At 45.1% G+C, this 24,317-nt stretch overlaps 1 protein-coding gene across 1 annotated transcript in view; it reads right to left on the bottom strand.

Moving 5' to 3' along the window:
- SLC12A8 (solute carrier family 12 member 8) overlaps positions 1 to 24,317 on the bottom strand; it is a 123,422-nt gene that overhangs the window by 60,901 nt on the left and 38,204 nt on the right. The window lies entirely within an intron of this gene.

Genomic DNA, 24,317 nt, shown 5'->3' with positions numbered 1-24,317 from the left:
AGAGGTTCCTGCCAATCCCTATAATCGAGGAGGGTCAGTCCTGGGGTTCCTTCTGAGCAATGGATTCCTCACTTGTAAAAGGGAGGATGAACCTTTTCCTGATGAACAATGATTTCTAATATCCAAGAAATCGCTCCATCTGCTGACATTGGCTCTATTTTAAATGCTTAATGAACCTTTCCTATAATGGCCTTGGGGTCAGAGAGTTGAGATGAGAGATTTTTGTCTGGAGAGGTCTACACAGGAAACAACTGTCACATGCCCCAGAATGATAAGGAACTAGGGTCTCTCTTGGCCCAGGAAATAAAGAGGTACCTTGGCATACTAGTGACCTACCTACGCTGAGCAGGGTCTATGCCAGGTGCTGTTCCCAGGGCCTTACGTACACTAGCTCACAGCAACCTGATGAGGTAGGTGCATTTTTCAGGTACAAAAACTGAAGCACAGACAGGAGACTGGATTCAACTGTTGGCTGTCCTGCTGGGGTCGGTGCTTACCTGAGGATGCAGAGTGTAGGAAGGATGCCAGCAGCTGAGCTGGTCAGGCTGGGGCCCACTGAGGGAATGACAGAGGCCCCACCCCAACCCGGCCTGCAGAGCCCCCACTGGCCTGCCCAGTGCAGCTCTCAGCTCAAAGGAGCCCTGAGAAAGGAAAATCTGGCCTTCTTATCTCCTGGGGGAAAGGAATGCACTCTCCCGCCAGGATAAGTGGCTGTTTTGACAGGAAGTCTCCACCCTGGCTGTGGGTTCCTCCCAGCCACCACTTATTCCTTCTGGCTGTCCCTGCCTCTGGTTTCCTAATTCCCATTCTCCTTAAGCCCCAGACTCCCAACACCCAAAATAATCTTAACCCAACTGGTGATCCCCCAAATTACGTGGCCTGTACAGCTCTGGCATCCAGGGGTGGTCACAAGTTCTGACCTATGGGTCACTCCCCTGCCCCACTATTGCCTGGACACCCTCTCCAGGCATCTGGGAAGGAGGCGAGTGGTCAAGGGGCCCCATGCAGGAGGCAGTCACCATCAACAGTCATGGTTATGCAAACAGGGCTACCCTCCTGCCAAGTATCATGCTGAAAATACTCAAACTCCTAGACCCCCCAGTTCCACAGCCATGGGCAGCTCTCCCCATCCCGAGGCCTACCCAAGAAGGAAATGGAGCAGATGCTCTCTTAGAATCCCATGGAAGAAGATTCAGTATCATAGGACCATAGAATGTTAGCACCACAGGAGTTTTTAGCCTCAAATCCATTTTACAGATGGGAAGGCTGAGGCCTGAAAAAGAAGCCCACACAACACAGATAGCAGCTGGTCAGGCAAGACCAGATCCAACATGTCCTATGGATGCCCACGGCCCTGTGATGGCACTCATCTCTTTGTTGTCACTGTCTGGCTACCTGGGGGCAGGAACTGTGCTGTCTTATTTCCCGGTGTGTTTCCATTGCCTACGTACAGGGGGCATGAAAAAATATAAAACATTATTAATACTAAACAATGGAAACAACCTAAGTGTTCATCATCAGATGAATGGATAGAATGTGGCATAGCTATACAATGAAATACTATCCAGCCATGAAAAGGAATGAAGTATTCCTATACGCTACAACATAGATGAACCTCAAAACACTTTGTCAAGTGAAAAAAAACAAAAACACATATAAAGACAAATATTGTATGAATTCACTTACATGAAATACCTAATTCATAGAGACAGAAAATAGAACAGAAGTTCCAGGGGCCAGGGGTCAGGATGGGGAGTTATTGCTTAATAGATACAGTTTCTCTTTGGGGTGACGAAAATGTTTTAGAAGCAGATAACTGTGATGGTTGCACAACGTGGTAAATATCATTAGTGTCACTGAATCGTACACTTAAAAGTGGTTAAAATGGCAATTTTATGTTATATATATTTTACCATGATTTAAAAAAAGAAAAATAAACAGGCCATTTCTTTCCAAAGTGTCCCCTGCTTCCCAGCCTGGGCTCCTCTCTGCTTTGCAGATGTGGAAATAGAGAATAAAGGAAGCTTCCTGGCCAAGGCTGCTCAACAAGTGAGGGGCAAAGCCGCAGGCACTGACGACTCCTGGATGTGGACGCCGACTACCGGCCAGCGCGCTGCCTCCTCAGGCGGAAGGAGAAGCAAGGAAGCTCCAGCTCTGGGTTCCTGCATGGCTCGTGGGACTAACCAGGGGCCATCTGACCACAGGTCCCCTGTGGCAGATTTGGGCAGAGCACTGTGTTCTGAGGATGAACCCTAGGCTGAAACCATGACTTCTTTTGTCGATGTCTAGAACCTATTGGGGTTTTATTTATTCAGGGGTGAGCAAGGGGGATGAGGGGATTTGAGGGAGAGCTATCAAGAAGACAGACGAGTTTCTCACTCTTAACCACGCCCAGCTGCCAATGAAAACTTCAGCAAAGTCAAGGGCACTGCCGTCCCGTCTTGCTCTTGGCACATTCCCACTTTTAAAACTCATGGCCACCGGGAGCCCAGGCCTGGGAGCAGTTTAACACAGGTCCCACTGAATGAGAGCTGGCCTTGAAATGAATAGACCTTTAACATGGGCTGCCCTGAGTTAGTGCAACAGCACGCTGACCTTACAGCTTCTGGCTATGCCCTCACCCCCTTTCAGGGGACAGCTGGCAGGGGTGCGCTGCTCTGAGCACCACAGCCTCTGGCTCTGAGAGGGGTTAGCAGGATGCAGCACCTGCCATCTTGCCCGACTGCTGGAGCCCCAGAGAGGACACGGTTTGTTCTGCCTTACAGTGGGCTCCTCGGCCTTGGTGGTCCTTTGTAAGCCTCTGCATGCCTTTCGGCAGAGTGCTCATGGAGAGTGAGGTGTGGTCGTGTTGACTCCCCATCAGATTAGGAGCTTCCCAAGGTCAAGGACAAATTCCCTCCTCCCTCAGGATCCCCTCCTCATCCCCAGATGGATGCAATCACTGGGAGTGCGCAATGGGTAGGGGGAAACATACATCCTGCCTGGGACGGTCCCAAATATACCTGTTATCCAGAGATTTGTCAGTGGAGCTGGGGGAGTGTTCAGATGACAGATCCACTCAAGAGTGTAGAGAGGAGAGCAAAGAGAAGGGAGGACGGACGACACTCCTCGAGGCTGGACTTGGCTGACCTACCTTGCTATGCAAAGTATGGTCTTGGACTGAAAGCTTCAGCATCACCCGAGAGCTCATTGGAAATGAGAATCTCACCTCTCTCCTCTCTCTCCTCCCCGTCCCTCCAACCTGATGATCTGGAATCTCCATTATAACAAGATCTCCAGATCTTGAAGCTTGAGAAGCACTGTCTTGGAGTATAAGCCCAGGGCCTCCACGGACCTATTCTGCCAGGATAAACGACGATAATGATATTAATTTATTGAGCATCCACCCTGTGCCAGCTAAGACATGAGGCCCTTTATATATATTATCGTATTTCATGTTTTGACAACCCAGAAAGGTAGACATTTTTACAGAAACAGGAACAGCAGTCAGAAAAGCTAACTTGACCAAGACCATGCAACAAGTTATAGCTCAGCTGCAACGTGAACACAGAGGTCTGACTCCAAAACCCTGGCTCTGACTGTAACAGAAAAGTTGGACCCTTCTATCACAGGCTCGGGAACCTCTAGCACTGACCTTGTCTGGGCCTGGAGTGAGGGTAAAGGGGATACAAGAAAGGGGAGGCCCACATCGGTCCCTATTCTATAACTTTCAAATGTATGATTTGGGGCTCCATCTACTGCCAACCCCCAACAGGTAGCACCCTCCCGCCAACTGCCCCCTGACAAACGCCACACGCCCCTCCCACCAGCATGCCCTGGCTCCTTGGGTCACACCGTCTGCCCGGCCTGCAGGGGTCCTCTCTATACCACCCACAGCCAACCCAGGATGTCTGTCTGGTTTCCTATGTGCATAGATGGACGCCTCATTTCCCACCCATATGTGGGTGCCCTGACGGCCTGTCTCCCTGCCTTTGTGTCCTTCCCTGACCCACTATAATGCCTCCCAACCCAGTAGGTATCTCGAGATGTTTGAGCCAGAAAATGCCATCATTTGCCCTTCCACAGCCACACGGAGAGCATCTGCCCACAGCCAGAGGACAGCGTCTGTGTGCAGTGACAGAAGCACAAGGCCCACTGGCAGGGTGAAGAGCTGGGGGCACAGGCGGGATATGTTCCCGCTTCCCTCAGGGTGTCACCCCACTTCCTCGGAACTCCCAGCTGCGCAGGGCTGAGGCAGACCAGGCCCAGCAGTGTGAAAGGGGCCCCTCAAGCTGGTGATTTCATGCTTTAGGCATCCACCCCAAGAACACTGCCCAGGGAACCTGGGGGCCAAGCCTCATCCTGCTCACTGAGCTGGAGCGAACATGGGTAGAGCTGGGCAGGGTTGGCTCTCACTTCCTTCTGCAGCCTTGACCGGGTCCCCACGGCCTCCTCGGTCTAATGGTTCCTTTCTCTGTTTCCACAGCCAAAGCCAGCAAGTGAAAATCACTCAGTAGAGATCACAGGAAGGCCTGGGAGGGGGGTGCCGAGGATTTTGCTCAGTCACTCTTTCTTCATCAGAGTCAAACTCGGAACCAGAGGCAGACCTGAGGCGGCCCACTCCTGACCCTCCCTTAGCCAATCAGGAGTGAGGACCACTGCCCGCAGAACCCCTTCTATCAGGGGTCCGATCCAAAAAGCCAGGAATTCAGGGTACCCAAGCTCTTATTTTCTTCCTCTCTCAGAGAGATCCTAAATGTTCTTATCTAATTTTAAAAAGAAGAACCACCAACATAAAATGTTATCCCATAGGGAGAACAAATAAGACAGTGGGCTTTGCTTCCTATTTAGGTCAGTAAGGGAGAGGGAAAGAGAGGGAATGGAAGGCAAGGGCGGAAGGCAAGATGGTAGATGGGGGCAGAGTTGAAAAAAGAGAGAAAAAGATTGGGGAGGAAACACAGCGAAAGAGGGCCGAGACTAAAGGAAGAAACGATGAGGGAGGAAGAAAAGTGGAGAGAAACCAGGTACTACTGTGTTTCCCCGAAAATAAGACCCAGCCGGACAATCAGCTCTAATGCATCTTTTGGAGCAAAAATTAGTATCGTAAAATAAGACTGGGTCTTACATTAATTTTTGCTCCAAAAGATGCATTAGAGTTGATTGTCCGGCTAGGTCTTATTTTCGGGAAAACACGGTAAGTTTTGAGGAATGCCAGAGATCACAATTTACTTTTGGCTTGGTTTGCCAAAGTTCAAAAATCCTTACCAGGGCATGAGTCTTTGTTTGTAATTCTTCACCATTCTAATCTTTAAACATTCCTCTGTTGGAATCCTTAATCTTTTCCCCTTCAGGGTCAAATATGCTTTTGAGAGTCTGGCAATAATTTTGGATCCTCTCCTAGAAAAACATACTTATTCACATAAATTTTTTCATGCAATTTCAAGGGCTCGTGAATCCTAAATTAAAAACTACTTATTCTAGAAGTTCCACTCTGATTGGGAGACTCCTAATGGCCAAAGCAAGAACACCCCAAAGGCCAGATTAAAGTAGACAAGGGTGGGATCTTATGTGTATTCTTGTGTGTATTGAATCTTATGTGTATTCACGCCATCATATCAAGCTTTTAATTGTAAGACCACTGGCTTCACTGACAGAACTTTTGGACCTAAATACACTTTCCTAAGTTACCCCTGCAATAGGGGTACTGGAAGCAAGGTTGGTTACTGGATGGTTATCATGCAGTAAAAGAGCTGCATCTGACCCAGGTAACAATGACTGTGCTAAACTTGAAATCAATCCTTTACAGAACAATGGGATTACTAAATCACCCATGTGCAGCATTTCCCAAACCTGAATGTGCATGAGAATTACCAGTATGCTGGTTTAAAATGCAAAATTTGAGAGTCTGATTCCGACTGTTTTTCTAGTGAGCTCCTAGGTGATTCTGAGGCAGGCAGCCCTACACCAAACCCTGAGCTACACGGTGCTTGTAGAAAATCGCAGGCCTGGGAGGCCAAGCTTCTGGCCCAGCAGATCAGCACATTCCCTCCTCATGGTAGCGTCCTCCCCATCCACTGGGGGCAAGGCTAGGCATATATGTACGAGTACTCTGTGACCAGGTTTGGACCACTGTGCAGCAAGAAGGCTACCTTTACAGGGTAAAAAAGGTAATGAACAACATAGGACATAAAAGGTATAGTGCCAGGTGAAACGCTCCAAGGGCCCTTAAGACAGTGGTTCCTAGATCTGGTGGCACATAAAGAATCCCCTGGAGAACTTCAGGCTATGGGGGAATGCGCGCACACACACACACACACACACACACACACACACACACCTGGAGAACTTCAGGCTATGGGGGAATGTGCACACACACACGTACATATAGTATATATAGTACATATAGCATACATGTACCAGTGTGTGTGTAACAAGTTTTCCCAGTGGTTCTGACATACAAACAGGTATCAGCTGGAGGGTATTTTGATCAAGACACCAGACCACTATTGTAAAAATGCTTTGAAAAACTAAATGCCCTTAAAATTCTCCAGCAAAAACCAGTGAACATTACCAGGGTTTCCTTGTTCTTTTCCTTCTCCTCCTACTTTGTTTTTTGTAGAAACCACCTGGAGGAGGTGGGCCCCACTGGAATGCCCTCAATGGGTTCCAGATGCTGAAGATTTTGGCCTCCTGGCTCAACTGTTCCTCCCTTTGCCCCGGAACACGATACAAATATTATCATTTGCTGGCTGTGCAGCGACATGACAACGGTTGGGAGGCACTAGGTCAGGTGTAAAAGAAACTGCTGGAAGGGGAGTGACTGCTTAGTCCAGAAGAGATTACTTAAGTATTTTCTGATTCTCCTCCAGGAGAATTTCCACACCAAAAGGAAACCACAATGTGCCCAAACTGATCTACACTGGGCTTGGCATCTGAGTGGGGGGTGGAGGGGCATCAAGAGAAAATCTAAAAAGCCAGCCCCATTTCAGACTGCTCAGCAGAGGGGAGGGACAGAGAAACCTGGGCACAGATCGCAGCTCCTCCACCACAGAAAGAATGCCCACGATCATAAGACTGCCGACGTTTGCCTGGAACCCCCAAGGGCAAAGCACTCTTATGTATCGTATTTCCTTAATTTGAGTACGATTTTTTTTTTACATTTTGACTTCCTGAAACTTGGCTGTCTTACAATCAATGTAATGGTTTTTTCCACCCGAAAATTGGGTGTGGCTTCGAATTGATACGGTCTTAGAATTGAGGAAACAAGGTTTATTACCTCATATAATCTCAAAACAATCTGTGAGGCAAGTGTCATTATTGTCTATTTTCCAGATGAGGAAACTGAAACACAGACAGGTGATTTGCCCAACGTCACGGAGGGAGGAAGTGACAGGGCCAGGACTGGAACCCAGTCTCCCAGTGCCTCTCCCCAACGCCACATGAGCACATTTGTTCACACACTAGGAACTGGGGATTGTGGAGTAATTGCTAGGGGACAATGCTCTGAAAATTGGCTTCCACCTGAGTCATTGCAATGCGAGAAAGCCACAAGTAATTTTCCTCTTGCTTCAAATAGAAAGTGGAGAAAAAGTGGAAACTATATAGGGTTTGTTTGAGTGCCATTATGCGTTTCTTTTTGGCTACAGTTTCTTTATAACTTTAGGAACTTAAGAATGTACCACACGTAACTGCTCTTATAATGGGACCATTTGGCATGTTTAAGTTTACACTAGTGTTCATTTGGACAGTACTTACAGACTTACTGTTTGAATTCATGACTTTATTTACTTTGGAATGTTTTTAATGATTTCTTGCAATGGGGATTATAACGTGCTATACCTTAAGAAATCTAGCCTTTCCGCTGCAGCCAGCATAAGAGGAGCAGGAAGAAGTTGAACAGGAGAAATCTTCGTCCAAATAATAAAACTGAAAAGTTATTCTCTACAAGATTCAATAAGTGTTCCTTTTCTGGAAAGTATCTAGGGGTGCGAGGAGAAGGAGAACCCCCAAACACATACACACACACAAATTCAAGAAAAAATAGCCACTGTTGACATATAATATTATTTCTAACCCTTAAAAATATCCCTGTAGGGAGGTATTTATTTCCATTTAACAAACGAGCAAACTCAGAGAGTTTCAGTGACTTGCCCACTGTCCTACAGCTAGTAAGGAGCCTGAGATCTGGTGGCACTATTCAAGAAGCACATATTATTGTCATTAACAATGACCTTCCCTAGTCCTCTCTCTGCTTCATGAGGACAGGGCTCATGTCTGTTTTATTCTCCACTGTACCCTGCAGCCTAGCTCCGCCCACTCAGTAGGCCTCCATAATTACTGACGGGGTGGGTGGATGGAAGAAAGATGGAGAGGGAGGCTGGAAGAGGTGTGTGTACAGTATGGCCGGGCCATCCAGTGGGTGCTCTTTCCACCCACCAGTCCTTCCACTTCTTTGGAGACAGTGCTCTGGCAATCTGTTGGACTGGCTTCATTGTCCTACAACTCATATCACGTTTTCCCAGTGGCTCTGAGTGGTGCTGTGTTGGACTGTGTCCACCTGCCTGACTGGAGCCCGGTCTACTCTGATTCCTCTCCCAGTCACTCAGCAAAGCCATGCACCAGGTAAGATGCAGAATAGTTTCCTATCCTTGAGGGGCTTACAGCCTAAAACAATGACCTCCATATTTCCTACTCAGCTCTGCGTGTCCAGAACCCAACAGAGAAAGGATTTTCCCAAACTGCCTATCAAATTCTATTAGCTTCCACCAGCACTATTTCCGCTATTTCTGATGCTTAGTTTTGGTCTTTTCAGAGACATTAAAGGATGGTCTGAACTGAGATTCTCCTCTACCTGGTAGCACATTCTCACACTTTTTCACTTAGGGCATGTTTTCCATGCTGGCACGAGAGAAGCACGAGGAGCCAGGCAAGTGGTGTCCTACAAAGTTGTGCCCCGAGGTGTCAGATGACTGTGACTGGAAGAACCAGCCCTGGAGTTGGAAGAAGCCTGTTTGTCTTACATGCAACCAAATAGCAGGTAAAAGTGCCCCCACCCCAATCACTGGCAGAGCTGTCTGCTCTTGGCCAGTGTCCTTCCAGGATGCCTCCTCTTCTCTCCAGTGGATGAAGGGTGAGGTGCAGAAGGGACCACAGCCCACTGACTTCTAACAGATAATCAATCTAAAATCAAGTTTTAGTACCAGGCTACAGAGACCCACAGATGTTAGGGTCCTGGCCCAGAGCCCCACAGACAGTGGCTAAGAGGACCCTGGCTCCATGTCTCCCAATGCAAAACACTGACCAGAGTCTCCTTTCACTTTACTATTTAGCAACTTCCCCAAAATACACTTTAAATACCACTCCCTAAATGGACTGCTTGTTTCACAATTCAGTCAAATAGCGGTGTGAGATTGAAGGTTAAGAAAGACCTGGATCCTAAGGTCAGGGGCCAGGGTTTAAATTCCGGCTCCACTGCTTACTCGCTGGGCAAGACAACGCCTCTGAACCTCAGTGTTCTCATCTTTATGGTGGGGACAATAACCCACATGCATCCCATAGGTGTTGTGAGGGTGCAGTGAGACATGAAATGCTCCGCACTGCGCCTGGCACACAGAGAGCGTTCAGGAAACATTAGGTATTGCCGTGTTTCTCCGAAAATAAGACCTAGCTGGACCATCAGCTCTAATGTGTCTTTTGGAGCAAAAAATTAATATAAGACCCGGTAATACATTATATTACATTATATTATATATTATATTATATTATATTATATTATATTATATTATATTATATTATATTATATTATATTATTATATTATATTGTATTATATAACACAGGGTCTTATATTATAGTAAAATAAGACCCGGTCTTCTGTTAATTTTTGCTCCAAAAGACGCATTAGAGCTGATTGTCCGGTTAGATCTTATTTTCGGGGAAACACATTGTTATCTTCCTTGGTCACTGTGCTGCCTTCCCATCTTAAAGTCACGAAATCTATAGCAGCATGAATTGACCTACAACTTTTTTCTTCTTAATAAATAATTTCACTTTTTCTTCTCTACTTACTAGCAGAAATATACTCAGTGTTTCAAAAAATGTTAATTGTATCTGGGCCATTTGATAAAGAACGTCTGACAAGGGCACTGCAAGACTTCTAACCCACCAGCTCACATATATACATCTGACAAAAATCTGATGGCCTACCAGAAATAAGTTTGAAAGTATGAAAAGCTGGATAACAGTTTATGAACCACTTTTCTTAAACATTAGACTTGATATTAGAAACAAACAAACAAAAACGTTTGTAACTCAATATTTCCAATTTTTAAAAAAAGTGACAAAAATTCTTAGAGAAGCTGGGAAAAAATTTTCCCTTCATATTTCTAGAACCTGTGTTCAAGGTGAAAGAGACTGTTGTTTGGGCCACAGACTAATAATGTGAGGCAGACATTATTTTCACATGCAAATGATGGCCACAGAGAGCAATAATCCAGGCCTGGGGGCAGATAGCGGCCTCGGTAGTCAGCTCCCACAGTGCCTGTGGGTGAGCTGCTGTCCTGTGATTAGGGAGCCTGCCATCCAAGGGGAGTGGGGATGTGTGAAAAAGGCTGAAAAGACAAAGTATGCTAGAAACCATGCAAATGAGCTTAGTTTGGAGTGAGAAGGCTTTAATCCCTGAATGTGGCTGGGGCTGGCCAAGATATGTGGGAGGAAGCAAAGTGTTTGGGTTCCCGTGCAAGGCATGGTGCTGGGTGCTTTCTATAGGGTATCTCAAGTGGCCAGGTCAGCAGTGCGTGTGACCCTGGATGGGTTTATGTGTATAGCCACTCAAATAGCTAGGAATAAGACAAATATTTATGACGGGATCTTTGTTTATTATTTGAATCATAAACTAACAGGAGAAAAGTCCATCAAGGCTCTCATTGGTTAAGACACTTCTTGTTTGCTTGAGTTTAAGGAGGGTGTGTATATTCCTGATGGTGGCAGAGTGCAGTGGGATGGGAGGTGAGGTGGGGAGGGAAGGGATGGGAAAAATAAAGAGGTGTTTAGAAACAAGAGAATGAGATCACAAAATTGTTTCCCAAATTGCATCTGATCTTCATCTCTGCCCCACGGCTCCCGTGCCAGTCCAAGCTGTTTTGTCTTCCCAGACAATTGTAGCCACCACTGAATGGCTCCCCCTACCTTTATGCTCTTTGCATCTGCACCCTCACTAACCCCAGGCAGGGTTTCCAAAGATTGGATCTGAATAGGCCACGTCCCCATGAAAAGAGAAAAACCTAGTGACCTTGCTCAGCGTTAGTGATTTCTGCATCTTTAAAACTCATGTTAAGTTTTAAAGTTATTCCTGGTTGTTTTGTTTATCTGTTTGCTTTTCTAACTAGAAAGACTAAGAAAATCCTCAAGGTAAGACATGTTATCGAGTCTATATTTATATTACATCCCATCTGGGACTTCTCAATGTTGCTACATTAATTTTAATTTTAAAAACACTATATACTGTGTGAGCTCAATTATGTAAAAAAAAAAGAAAAGACAAAAAGACTATAAGGAAATAGCTTCTAATAATTCATATTTTACAATTAAACATGTTCTTAACGAAAAAATAAATTAGAATTGTAAGTTAGTATCCACTACCTGTTATGGACTAAATGTTTGTATCCCCACTCCACCCCCCAAATTCATATGTTGCAGCCCTAACCCCTAGTATGGCTATATTTGGAAATGGGGCCTTTAGGGAAGTAATTAAGCTTAAGTGAGGTCACAGGGTGAGATCCTGGTCCAATATAAGAAGAGATACCAGAGAGCTAGTACACACTGGCAAGTTCTATCTATCTATCTATCTATCTATCTATCTATCTATCTATCTATCTATCTCTATCTTTATCTCTTTTCCCTCCCTTCCCAACCCCCCCAACACATACACACACTCACACACACACACACACACACACACACATGCACAGAGGAAAGGCCATGTGAAGATATAGTGAGAAGGTGACCATCTGCAAGCCAGGGCGAGATCCCTCACCAGGAACCAAATCAACCAGAACCTTGATATTGGACTTCTAGCCTCTAGAACTGTGATAAAATTAATTTCTATTTTTAAGCAATAGTTTTCAAATTGGCTAGCTCCTCCTGGCATGGCCTATACTGGACAGGGTAAAACCTGGCCTCTCTGTACTGGACAATCCAGGAAACCTTTGATGTCTGCCATGCTTACGTCTTTTGAAAATATGGGCCATGAAATTTATTTCTGCCCCAAGATCTCCTTGTACTTTATGACGCTGATTTCCTGGACACATTGTCTGGACCATAGATGGGAGCCTGAGCCAATGGTGACCACACAGAGGCGGGTCCTGAGGAAGTCCACTGTCCGGATCCCATGAGATCCTGACCAACCAAGTCTCTCTCTTAGTGAGAATGAAGGTGGAGACCCTTAGAGAAGGTGACAGGGACAGCAGGTGTCAGCTACAGCTATGATCTCAAGAGTCAAGCTAATGATCTCAAAATCAGCCTGTGGTAGAAGCTGATTTTGGAAGCACCAGGATCCTACACAGCTGCTGAGAGTTTCCCGAGCTTTCCTCTGTCTCTTCACGTTAAACCATGATCACCTCAGGAAAGGACTCTTCTTAGAACCTGAAAGAGCTTTATTCTTTCTAGCCCTCTTTCCCCCACCCTGCCCCAGTGCTCTAAGCTCCAACACACCTAACTTCCTGCACTTTCTAGAATTTTCCATACACTTTCTCATCTCTGCACCTTCTCATATACTGTTCCCTTTCCTTGGGATCATCTTTCCCAGTTTAGCACCAGGTGAGCTCCTGTGCAACCTCCATGGTCCACTCATATATCACCTTTTCCTTGAAGACCTCTCTGACACCCCAAGGTACTTCCACTATCCTCCACCAGCAAATTTATATATTTTTATTTGTAACATTCAACCAACATATGGTGATTATTTGGTTAGGGGAGAGACTGTGCCTTATTCTTGTATGTATCTTAAACTTCTAGCATTGGGTCTGCACCTAGTGGCACTCCAGAAGTTTTTTCCTTAATTGATTAGAGAGCGAGAGAGGAAAATAATGGTGGGGTGGGGACCACAAGAGAGAGATAAAGAGACAAAGGGGCAAAGGAAAAACAAGGTAGAAATGAAGGAGTTGGGGAAAGAACAAAAGATAAAACTTTAAAATACACAGTGAAAAATATTTTCAGGAATAAATGCATTTTCCCATTTCAATCTAAGGTTTCATTTCTGCATAGACTGTTTATCTGCTTATTTTCAATCCCAGTGAGCTCCAATGCCCCTTACAGAATCCTCTTCAGACAACTTAAACCTTTTCCTTGGTACATATTTCAAGCATGGAGTCACTGTTTTCCCCAGAGTACTACCTAAAACTTGTTTCTCTATAGCCTGAGAGAAAGAGTTTCTCTATAACTCTCAATGATGGGGAAGGAAAGCTCTTGCAGTCACTTGGGAGGATTTTCACAATGCTAATTCACAGTTTCTGACTGCTAAGATGAAGTATTAACCCATGAGGTCACACCTACTGGCGATAACAAGTATTCTCAAATATTTATTGTGACACTGGGTCACAAATCATATTGCAGCAATCCACCAAGAAAAAATACCCTCTTCATATCTCTTCTACAATATCACCCCAAATGACTTCAAAAAAATTCAGAAACCTTGTGTTTAAATGTTTCAGGTTTTATCATTCATATTTTCACAAGTGGTCCCCCAAATCAGAGGTATAATCCACACAGTGATTACACTCCTGATTATAGAATATCAGAGGTTACCAGAACAAGAGAGACAACGATCTCTCACAAAAAGTTATGCTAACATTCCTTTATATGGAATGGTAATGCTAATTTTTTGGGGGAAATAAATAAAATTTTCTAATTAAAGAAAAACATTAAATGTGGTTGGTTTGTCATATAAAAATATTAACACCAGACCTCTGGGGTAAGATGGCAGACTAAATACATGCACCTAATTTTGTTCCCTCCCCAAATTGCACTAATATATAATAAAGAGTTTTTAAAAAGGATATAAGTCCATAAGAATGGGGTAAACAGCAACAAAATTTTAGAAGCTAAAAAGTAAATGGTTCAGTGGTACTGAGATCAGATCTGAGAAAATGGAATCTCAAGTCAGCAGAAAGGTAAGCTGTGAACCAACCTGATTTACCCCACAAAATTTTCAAAGGTCTCAGAACAGGTAGCACCAGGTTCTAGACGTGGGAGTGAGGGGTGGTAGGTTAAAACAAAGAAGACCAAGATGGAAACTATGAGAAGTTACTCATGCTACCAGGCACCTGGTATTCCCCAACCAGCAGACGTATGGAGGTTTATTCTATAGAGAGGGTAAACCAAGGGTTTTGACTGGGAATGGTAGGCCCAGCTAAGAGAAATCAAGTCAATGTTTACTGAATACTGAAAGTAGAGACACCCCCTCCGCTATCCTTTTCTCCAATTCAGCTGCCACAACAAGGGTGACCAGACTTCAGGAAGATTGGAAGACACCTCTCTGGAGATAGTGAAACAATTCAAGAAGTACATAAAGGTATGGACCTACAAGAGGCTCTCCAACAACAAGCCCACCCCAACTGTCTTACCCACCTCAAAACGACCAAGACCCAAATGTGAGCTCAGTACTTCCAATCACCTTTTTATCCCCTGCTCTTAATCATGAGCAGAAAGCCAAGAATTACCAGATATCTGATAAATTCCTCAACACAGAAGATAAAGACCCAAACAAAGAGGAAAAGACTGCTTAGGAGAAGGAGAAACTATGCAGAGATAAGAAAACTTTAAAAATACATCAATAAATCCTCTGAGAACTTAGAGAAACTATTGCATCCATGAAATAAAAAAGAGGATGTCATTAAAACAATAAAATGTAATATTTAGAAAATTTTTAAAAAGTCTTAATATTAAACCTTTACAGCAAAATGAGGAAGTTGATAGAAGGAATGGTAAATTGAGCTGAGGGAAGCTCTCAAATAGTGAAGATAAAGATAGGTAAGAAATAATTAGAAAATGCAATGTCCAAATAACAGAGGTACCAGAATGAGAGAATGGAAAGTTGAGGGGAAAAAATCAATTGAAATAATTCAAGATTTCCTAGAACTGAAAGATATAAATACCAGAATAGAAAGGGCCCATCAAGTGCTTAGCAAAATATAAACAGATCCTCATGATAGCATATCATTTTAAAATCTCAGAAGACTGGGGACAAAAATAACTTCCTACAGTTACATATAAAGATTATGAATCAGAATGGTTTTAACTACGCAATAGCAATACTAGAAGCAAGGAGACAAGTAATGAAAGGTCTAAGAGAAAATAGTTTTCAACCTAGGATTTGATACCCAGCGAAACTATCAATCAAGTGTGAGCATTAAAAAAACAAAAAGAATTTTCAGACATAGAAAGTCTTGAATAATTTATTGCCCATGCGTTCTTTGTCAAAAAGTTAGTAGAAGATGACCCTCATCTAAAAAAAAAGAGCAGATCAGGTGACATGAGATTCAGAAACAGGAGATCCAATAGAGATGAGAGATAAAGGAAGGAGAATGAAGATCCTGGGATGACAGCTGTGCACAGGAGTAGAGGGTGACCACCCACATTGGAGCAATGTGTCTAAGGACATGATGAAGGCTGTATCACCAAGATCCCTGCAGCCACCCCACACAGTTTTGAAGCTGAGATCAGAACACTGCAATGAGCCTATCTCAGAGTCTTATCTGTACTTGGCTGTGTTGGCCATGAACTTGAATATGAAGTTGTAGCTGTTCTCTCCTTAGCCTGAAGCTTTACCTCATGAAATGTTCTGTAGTGACCTACTCCTGAGGACTAGAAATAGGCAATGATGAGCTCAGGTGTAGAAATGCAGAGCAGTTCACTCCCCCAAAGCATTCCTCCAGACATCTAGTACCAGATGCATATTACAACCCTGAGAAAGGCAGGGACCTGACTAATCAAAAGTCAGATAATGATTACTTCTGGTGGAGAAGGAGAGAGATGCACTTGGGGAAGGGCAACAGGGACCACCTATGGGGATTAGCAATCTTTTACTTCTTAACCTGGGTACCTAGGTGACATTTGGCGACTCTTTAACCAGTACGTATGTTTTATATACTCTTCTATATATATGTTTTACAATAAGTTAATTTAAGAAATGAATTCTAATGTAAATGTTGGAAACACTATTTTTGTTTTCTGTTTAAGAATAAATACATCCTACCATGTTCTTTCTCTGCAAAGTGCTGCACTTCTTTTTACAGAGAAAAAGATAATTGTTTATCTTTATGAAGTAATAGCTCCATTTTATGAGAGTTGGGTATATTTTCTGTAAAGACTTTGAGAGTCTCCTTTGCATTTTTACAATTTCAGGCATAAATTATACCAGGTCATAAAAATTGATGTGGACACTAGATTGAATTAAGTCAAGGACCAGAAGTTCTCCATCTCAAGCTTAAGGCCTAAATCAAAGGCCATTAGATTCTCAAGAGGAATATAATGTAGTGGTTAAGAGAATGGGCCCTGGAGCTAGACTATCTGGGTTTGATTTTCAACTCTGCTAATGATGCAACATCAGGCAAGGTACTTATCTCTCACAACCTCAGTTTTCCCATTTGTAAAATGGAAATAATCATATATCTAACTGTTATTGTAAAGAGTAAATACATTAATATACATTAAGCACATAAAACAATGCCTAACGTATACTAAGTGCTCAATAAAGGTTCATTATTATTACTATTAAAAATAAGCAACTGTCTTACTATGCATGGCAACTACCTTTCTACAAAAGAAGTTATTTCCATCAAACGGTCCATGAGTGCCAGGACTTGCTGTGGTCAGTCCTTCCCCTCATGGCCTCCTGGCGTTCCACAAGTATCATCATCTTTCCATCAGCCACTGCTTGCAGATGTGAGTTTGGATGAGGCAGGTGGCATTTGTAACCACTTGGTTAAGGATTTTCACACTCAGGACTGAGACATCGTTCCTTAAACATGGCTAACTTAGCTTGCAGGTGGGCTATCAAACAGTATAGCTGTCTCCTTCACCAACCAGCTTCACAAGGGGTCTTGTCAAAGTACAGTCAACACACTTGTGTGAGCAATGACACACTATAAACATAGGAAGTCACAAGAGACTCAGGGCCGCATTGGAGTACAGGGCAAACAGCACTGGATTGGGAGTTGGGAGGAATGTGTTGTAACTGTGGCTCTTGTGACCCACCAAGGGCTACTCAACCTCTCTGTGCCTAAGTTTCCTCACCCACAGAATCAGGCAGATCACCCAGATTCAACATTCCTAAGTTCTGGGATTCTAAGTGCATGTTGGGTTGCCCTTAAATACCATATAATTAGTGCAGGGAAAGCGGAGGTCATGGGAGCAGTGAGTATTCTGAAAACACAACTCATCATCCCAAACTGACTTGAGTGCTAGCACTGACCTGTTTAGGCTTCCATCCCATGCCTAGGCAGGGAGTATAACAATGCTCTCACTTTTTAAAATATATGCCTAAACTAGTTCCTACTGCAGACAACTGGCAGGTGCCCAATCAATAGATTACTCCACCAGACAGTTGAATGCATTGGCCATTGATCAAAAATGAGGTCACTGCAGTCCTATGTGCTACAACTGGAAAAGCCTGATGAGAAACAATTGTTTCTTTTTTTAACAAATAGGAATCCATATTGCCATAACCCTAAATTTGCCTTTCTCGGTATGTGGTTCAGGAGCAAAGGAAGATTTTGTTTAAGGTCATTGGCTTTGCTCTTTGGCTCATCTGTTGTGCGTTTGACTGTCCATTCGTGTTTTACATCAGCAAATCCCCGACCAGATTCCAGCTGACCTGTGGGAATTTCTGGCCAGCACGGTCAGATCCCCCCGCTCTTCCTCGCAAACCTGCACAGTCGGAAAGAACGGGTCAGGAGACTCCTGCCCCAGCCATCTGGATACACGTGCTCAGTGGATATGCATAATATGAAGCACATGTGCTTTCTCAAAAAAATAATAAAAGAAGGTTCTAAGGGATACAGAGGTGATTGCTAGAGGAAGCGGCATCCTTCCAGAATGCAGGAATTCCCAGACAAAACTAACCCTGCTGATCTGCTGCAGGTAAGACCTGCACTCTGATTTTACCAGTGATTCAACCGTACACGTTTGTCCGGTTTTTAATGCCTCCCTAAGCATCTCCACTCCTTGCAAATGAAAAATCCAGGAGGAAAACTTTCAAAGCCAGCTTCTTCTCGGCTGCAACCCTTCCTTCCTTCCTCCTTCCCAAGACAGTTTGACTGAACTTGCAACCTTACCCCGCCCTGGGCTGGGCCCTCCACGCAGGCATTGTGGTTTCTCCTGCCAGTCACAGCCTGTGCAGACAGAATACCTGAGCACCGCTGTCAAAACAGGAAAGTCGGCGCCTCCCTGAAGGGAGGCCCAGGGAGTATTCATCTCCCAGGTGACTGAGGTAAGAGATGAAGGGACGAGGGGTTTCCACACTTCCAGTTACATTCCAGGGCCTTTCCCTTGTACTTTCTTCAACCTGTTTGAGTCATTTTTCACTCAACAAGCATATTAAGCACCTGCAGATATAAAGCCCTGTGCTGGAGTCGGGGGCACACAGGTCATGAGCTCTGTCTCCAGCAGCACTTCTCTTGTTGTGACAGGCTACTTGGAGAGTAATCCTGGCACCTTGGACTTCTCTGGAGCCTCCAGAGAAACCACCTCTGTGCAATGCCAGCACTGGTCAGACCATGGTCCCCGACATAACGTCATGACAAACAAAGCCAGCGGAGGGTCTGTGTGAGGGAATGGGCGGTAGGTCACCCAGCCCCAGCCCACCTCCCGACTTCCATCTCTCCCTCAGCACAAGCAAGAGCTTCCAGACTCAAGTCCACTCTCGGGTCCCAAGAACATGGCTGTTACAGCCGACTGGCAAGCTGGCCATGGTGGCATATGTGGAACTCTGATCTAGTGAATGAATAAACTCTTCAAGTTTTCACAAAACTTTTCACTAAATCATCAATGCTGCCCAATTCTGGATCTTCTAAATGTCTGTTCACTAACAGTCTACAATGGAACAAATGTTTAGATAGTAACTAACTTGTACTCATACTGGCAAAATCTGTTTTATAAAAAGGGGTTAGGGCAGTAACAAGGACCCCAGGCTGGGCCAGAAACCCCCATACAATAGTTCGTTTCAAGGATTCAGTCATGAACAGAGGTACAGGGAAAAAGGGGAAGGAGATCTGAGGAGGAAACCAGAAAATAGGGAGGGAAAAAATAGGACCCAGAAAGGGATGGGGAGAAAGAAGAAGAAGATAGGAGAGTCTGAAAGAGCTGAGCCTTGAAAGGCTACTTGCTGCTTCCACCCCTTTTACTCTAGTCACAGATTCCAGTGGGTGGTCTGCTGTCCTCACCAGGGCTCCTGCCGTCCTTGTACATTTCTTTTTGTTGTTGTTGTTAAAGTTTATTGGGGTGACAATTGTTGATAAACTTACACAGGTTTCACGTGTACAATCCTGTAATACATCATCTCGATATCACATGGTGTGTTCACCACCCAGAAGAACTTTACTTTCTTTAACTACGTATTTGAAGTTTGTGGCTTCATCTCTCTTTTTCTACTTTTTTTTTTTTTTTTGGACATTTCTGAATTAACATAACTTTCTAAGCAACCACCTAAGAAAGGGGCAGAAATTTTCACACATGCTGGAGCCGGGGGCACAAACATGACTCAGGCTGCCTGAGGCCAACCACTTGGAGGGCGGAGGGCTGAGCAGCCTGGCTCCCATCAGCAGGGTCCCTAAAAGGGGCCCAGGTCACTCCTTTACTCTACAGGACGAGGGCTGGTACCTGACGCCCCAAAGGTGAGCACCAGGCTGCACAGGGAGCGACCCTGTCCTGACTGACAACCTGCTCTGCCTGATTTGGGGCTGGAACTCGGTCCCAGTCAGCGGAGCTTGTCCACTGCCTCTATTACTGGTGGCATTTGGGAGCCATGCTCTAGCCCTCTCAGTACCAGGTTCTGACTCTTGATCTTGCCTCACAGTCTTCCTTCTCCTCTCCTGCTTCCCCTTCAAGCTCTGAGCCTTAGAGTTTGGACCAGGCATGAGAGGGCCCAGCAGAGACCAGCAGGCTCTCAGACCCTCTGGATCTGGAGGCGACAGGGAGCAGTAAAGGAATCTCATGGGAGGACAGCTCCAGCACCTTCCTCCAAGGGAATACTAGTGCTGTGTCTGGGAACACCACAGAACAGCCTTTTGGAGTCAAGAACTATGGGTTCCCATTTTGGCTGAGCCACTTCCTGTACAATCTCAGGCAAGTTACATAAGCTCTTGGGGCTTCAACTTCCTTGACTGTAAAATGGGAATAATCATCTCACCCATATCCCTACCTTGTCTCAAGGATGAGACAGAACGATCTAGGTAAAGTGCCTGACACGGAGCTGGTGCTCATTACTATTTCTCCGTGTACAACCAGACACACCAATAAGAGCTTCCGCCACGCTGGGCAAGTGAGAAATGCAGAGGAGGGCCCGTCCTCCCTCACATTCAGGAGCCAACTGAAGAGCTGCAGGCCCCGCCCTGAGCTCCTGCCAGTGCAGTGAGCTCCTGGGTCCTGTCTGTCTACAGGACTCGGCCAGCGGAGCATGAGGCGCTGGGTGTTGCCACGTTTGGTTCTTACTCTGCCGAGCCTGAGTCAGAGAGTGGAGCAGAGGCCTAAGTGAGCAGGAGGCCACACGGGATCTCAACCCTGGCTGCATAGTGGACTCACCTGGAGCACCTGAATGTAGAGACCAGCGGGCCCCACCCCAGGGTGCTCACTGACTTGGTGGGTCCCTGGGATTCCCCTGGGGCCTCTAAGAAGCACGCAGGACTGAGAGCCCCAAGGACAGAGGCAGGGATGAGAGGCTGGGGCTCTCATTTAAAGTGCTCATCAGCTGTTCTGAGAAGACACTGTCACTTCTGCTAGAGCAGAAGGAGGCCTGCATACTGACGCCTGGCTCCTTGGAAATTATTTCACCTCTCTTGGTCACCATTCCTGCATCTGTCAGAAGGAGAAAACAACCCTGCCTGGCCTCCTTTACAGAGTCATTTGTGAGGGTCCCTTGAGATGGTGTGTATGGAAGCCCTGCTATACGGCACCACCTACTCAATCGCCCCATACCTAAAATACAAATGCCAGGACACCACAAACCGTTCCACACAAAGGAGTCTGTGTTTCCTCCTAGTACCTCCTTGGGCAGAGAGGAAAGGCTGAGCGAACTGCCCTGGGACAAGGCCTCACCTCCCCGAGAGGCCAGAAAACAAAACAGCAAGAATCACAACTCCACACAGAGGCCATACTGGGCACTGCAAGGCCTTCCCATGCAGGCCTTGCCCACTGCGGCCTGGAAAACCCTTCCCAGAAAAGCCACACTGAGATGCCCTCCCACCAAAGGGGGAAAGGAGCCCGCAAGGAAGGCTCAGGAAGACACCTGGCTGGGAAGATGATTCCACAGAGTCCCAGTGGTGGCTGGGCTGCTGTCCTCACCTCAGGAGGAGAAAGAGGCCCCAGGGAAGGGGAGACCCAGGCAGATGTTCCGGAGTGGGGACGTCTGCAGATGAACCATCTTCACCTGCTGAGGCAGAAGAGGCTACAGTCTGGCATCACCGTTTGTCCCTTTGTGTGTTCATTCCTACACAAACACTTACTGAATGCCTACTACATGCCAGGCATCATGCTTCCTGGAAGACCCCAAGCCTTGACCTTACCAGTGCAGGCCAACTGTGCATTCCAGAGGAGCCCCCAAAACACCTATGTGTTCACTACATCCTGAATGGAACAGCAAACAGTCACCTGGAGAGATTCTGGGGTGTATTCTTGGGTTAAGAATATTAATCTTTAGCTTACCCTCTTGGTATGTCTGAAATTTTATCAGAGAGAAGGTCTTGTTTTGTCTAACACAGAACAGTGAAAAATGCCTCATCTGGTGAATTAAATTCCATCTTAATAAACATGGCTCCATTGGCTATCGAATTGGCACACTCGCCCTCAACCGCTTCAGCCCATCCCCCCCGCTTCACCTACTCCCGCACTGCTTATGGCTTCATCTCCAGACCTGACCACACTTCTGGCCCATCATATTTAGCTGCCTACCAATCATCTCCACTTAGTTCTTGCTCCAACTCTTATGTTAACCTCACTTTCTCCCAAACATCTGTTCCTGCTGCCATATTTCTGCTCAATCCCAGGGCTGATGCCACTTAGCAGCCAGCCTCAAGTCAGCCATGTCTCCTCTCCACCTTGTCATTGCATCCCATCTCGCCATCTTCACCCCTCTGTAATCTGCCCCTTCATGCCCAGAGGCTCTATGTCATCGTTGTTTTCCTGGATTACCATAACAGCCTCTCAAATAAGTTCCCCGCCTCCATTCTTCATCCCTATCTCAAGCCATTGATTTTCCATACTGTGGGCAGAGCAACTTTTCTAAAATGTAAAACTGATGTCACACTTCCAACTGGCCCCCAGATAAAGCCCAAGCCCCTAGTATGGCACACAATGCCTTCCGTGAGCTGGTCCTGCCTGCTGCTCACACCCAGGGCTCTCTCATTTTCCCAAGCACAGTAGGCTCTTGAGTATTGCAGAAGCTGCCCTCACTGCAGATATGCTCTTTCTCTTTTTCCTCTGGCTAAATCCTGTACTCCTTTCATAGTCACCTCAGAGGGACTCTCCTCTGGAAGACCTTTCCTGACTCTCAGGCTGGGTGAAGAGCCCCCCCGCCCCCCTGGAAGCCCCCTAGGTGCCCTGTGTAAACTCCTGTCACAGTAATTGTCACTACTTAGTAACTGTCTGTTTACTTGCCTGGGTCTCCCATGACAGTGTGCAGTTAAAATGAATGAAATCGATAAATCTCAAAAACACTTTGGGTGAGAAACTGTACTGATGAAATATTTCAAGTATGTAGGAAATAATATAACAGATACTCATCTATCCCACCAGCAAATTTAATAATATTGTGCCAGTTTTGAGAAAAGGAAACTGCAAAATAATTAATTCATCCACCATTCAAACATTTACCAAATGAAAGGGTCTATGCAGTGTGATAAAATCCATGTAGAAATTTCAAACACTCAACAATAGTAGAGATCAAGTATGGCTACCTACATAGTTTAGAAAAATAAGACTACTTGGGAAAGACACACATCCGGATGGTGGCCACCTGGGGGAGAAGGCTGATAGACGTGCAGCTTACGAGTGTCTGTAATCCTTTGTTTAGTTTCAGTTTTAAAAGAGCGCTGAAACAAAACTGGCACAATATTATTAAATTTGCTGGTGGGATAGATGAGTATCGGTTATATTATTTCCTATATACTTGAAATATTTCATCAGTACATTTTTAAAACTTGTAATGAGGAACCAGAGTCTTAAATGCCCTCACTAACATCCCTGGGGGCCTGAGCAGACCGCTTCTGGCCGCTTACCCTACCTGATCTGCACGGGCTTGGCCACTGCTCTGAGACAGGCGGGAACACAAACTGGAGACGTAAATATTTTTACCGATGAGAAAACCGAGGCTCAGAACATCTAATCTTGCTCAAGACCACACAGAGAATCCTAGATTTCAGATCATGTTTTCATGAACAATTCTCAGCAGCTGCTTCATCCAAGAATGAGAACACATTAAACAGGGCATGGTGAAGAGAATTCCAGAAATAGAAGCAGAGCTGTATTCATATGTATTTATAAACCAGTGAATAGATCTATTTGGGGGACTAAGGGGGTTCAGAAATGTGCAAAGCTGGAGATTTAGCCAAACCAGTAATTTAGGAATAGACCATGAAGTTTATTAAATGAAAACCTGTTTGTTTTGCGTTTTGTCCTATAGGCAATAGAAAGCTACTGGAGATATTTAAACTGGAGAGTGATATAAGCAAAGCACTGTGTTAGGAAACTTAATCTGGCTTCAGTGTACAGGAGGGGTTGGTTGCCCATAGGATGGGTGGGGTCAACCAAAGGGAAGATCCTGGAAGGATAAATTTAGATTTGAAAATCATCTAAGTGACCCACATAAGGAATGAAATTTGCTGATCTAAGGTGAGAGCTGCAGGGTAGAAAAAAAAATAGGAGGGTTTAAGCTAGACAGAGAAATAAAAGTCAATAAAAGTAAAATGGTGTAGACATTTGAAAGATAAGCTAATCATTTGCTTATTGCCTTTTGGGGGGACAGTGAGGAAGAGAAGGTAAATAAATAAAGGGAGGAGGAAGAAATTGAGAACTTCAGGTTTGCTAGTCTTTAATTCAAGGTGACGCTCAGATATCCAAGTAATGATCCAAT

Source organism: Rhinolophus sinicus, chromosome 17 (genome assembly GCF_057876585.1).
Source record: "Rhinolophus sinicus isolate RSI-liver-muscle chromosome 17, RSI-T2T, whole genome shotgun sequence".
Classification (NCBI taxonomy): Eukaryota; Metazoa; Chordata; class Mammalia; order Chiroptera; family Rhinolophidae; genus Rhinolophus; species Rhinolophus sinicus.
This window is presented reverse-complemented; position numbering and strand designations above follow the sequence as displayed.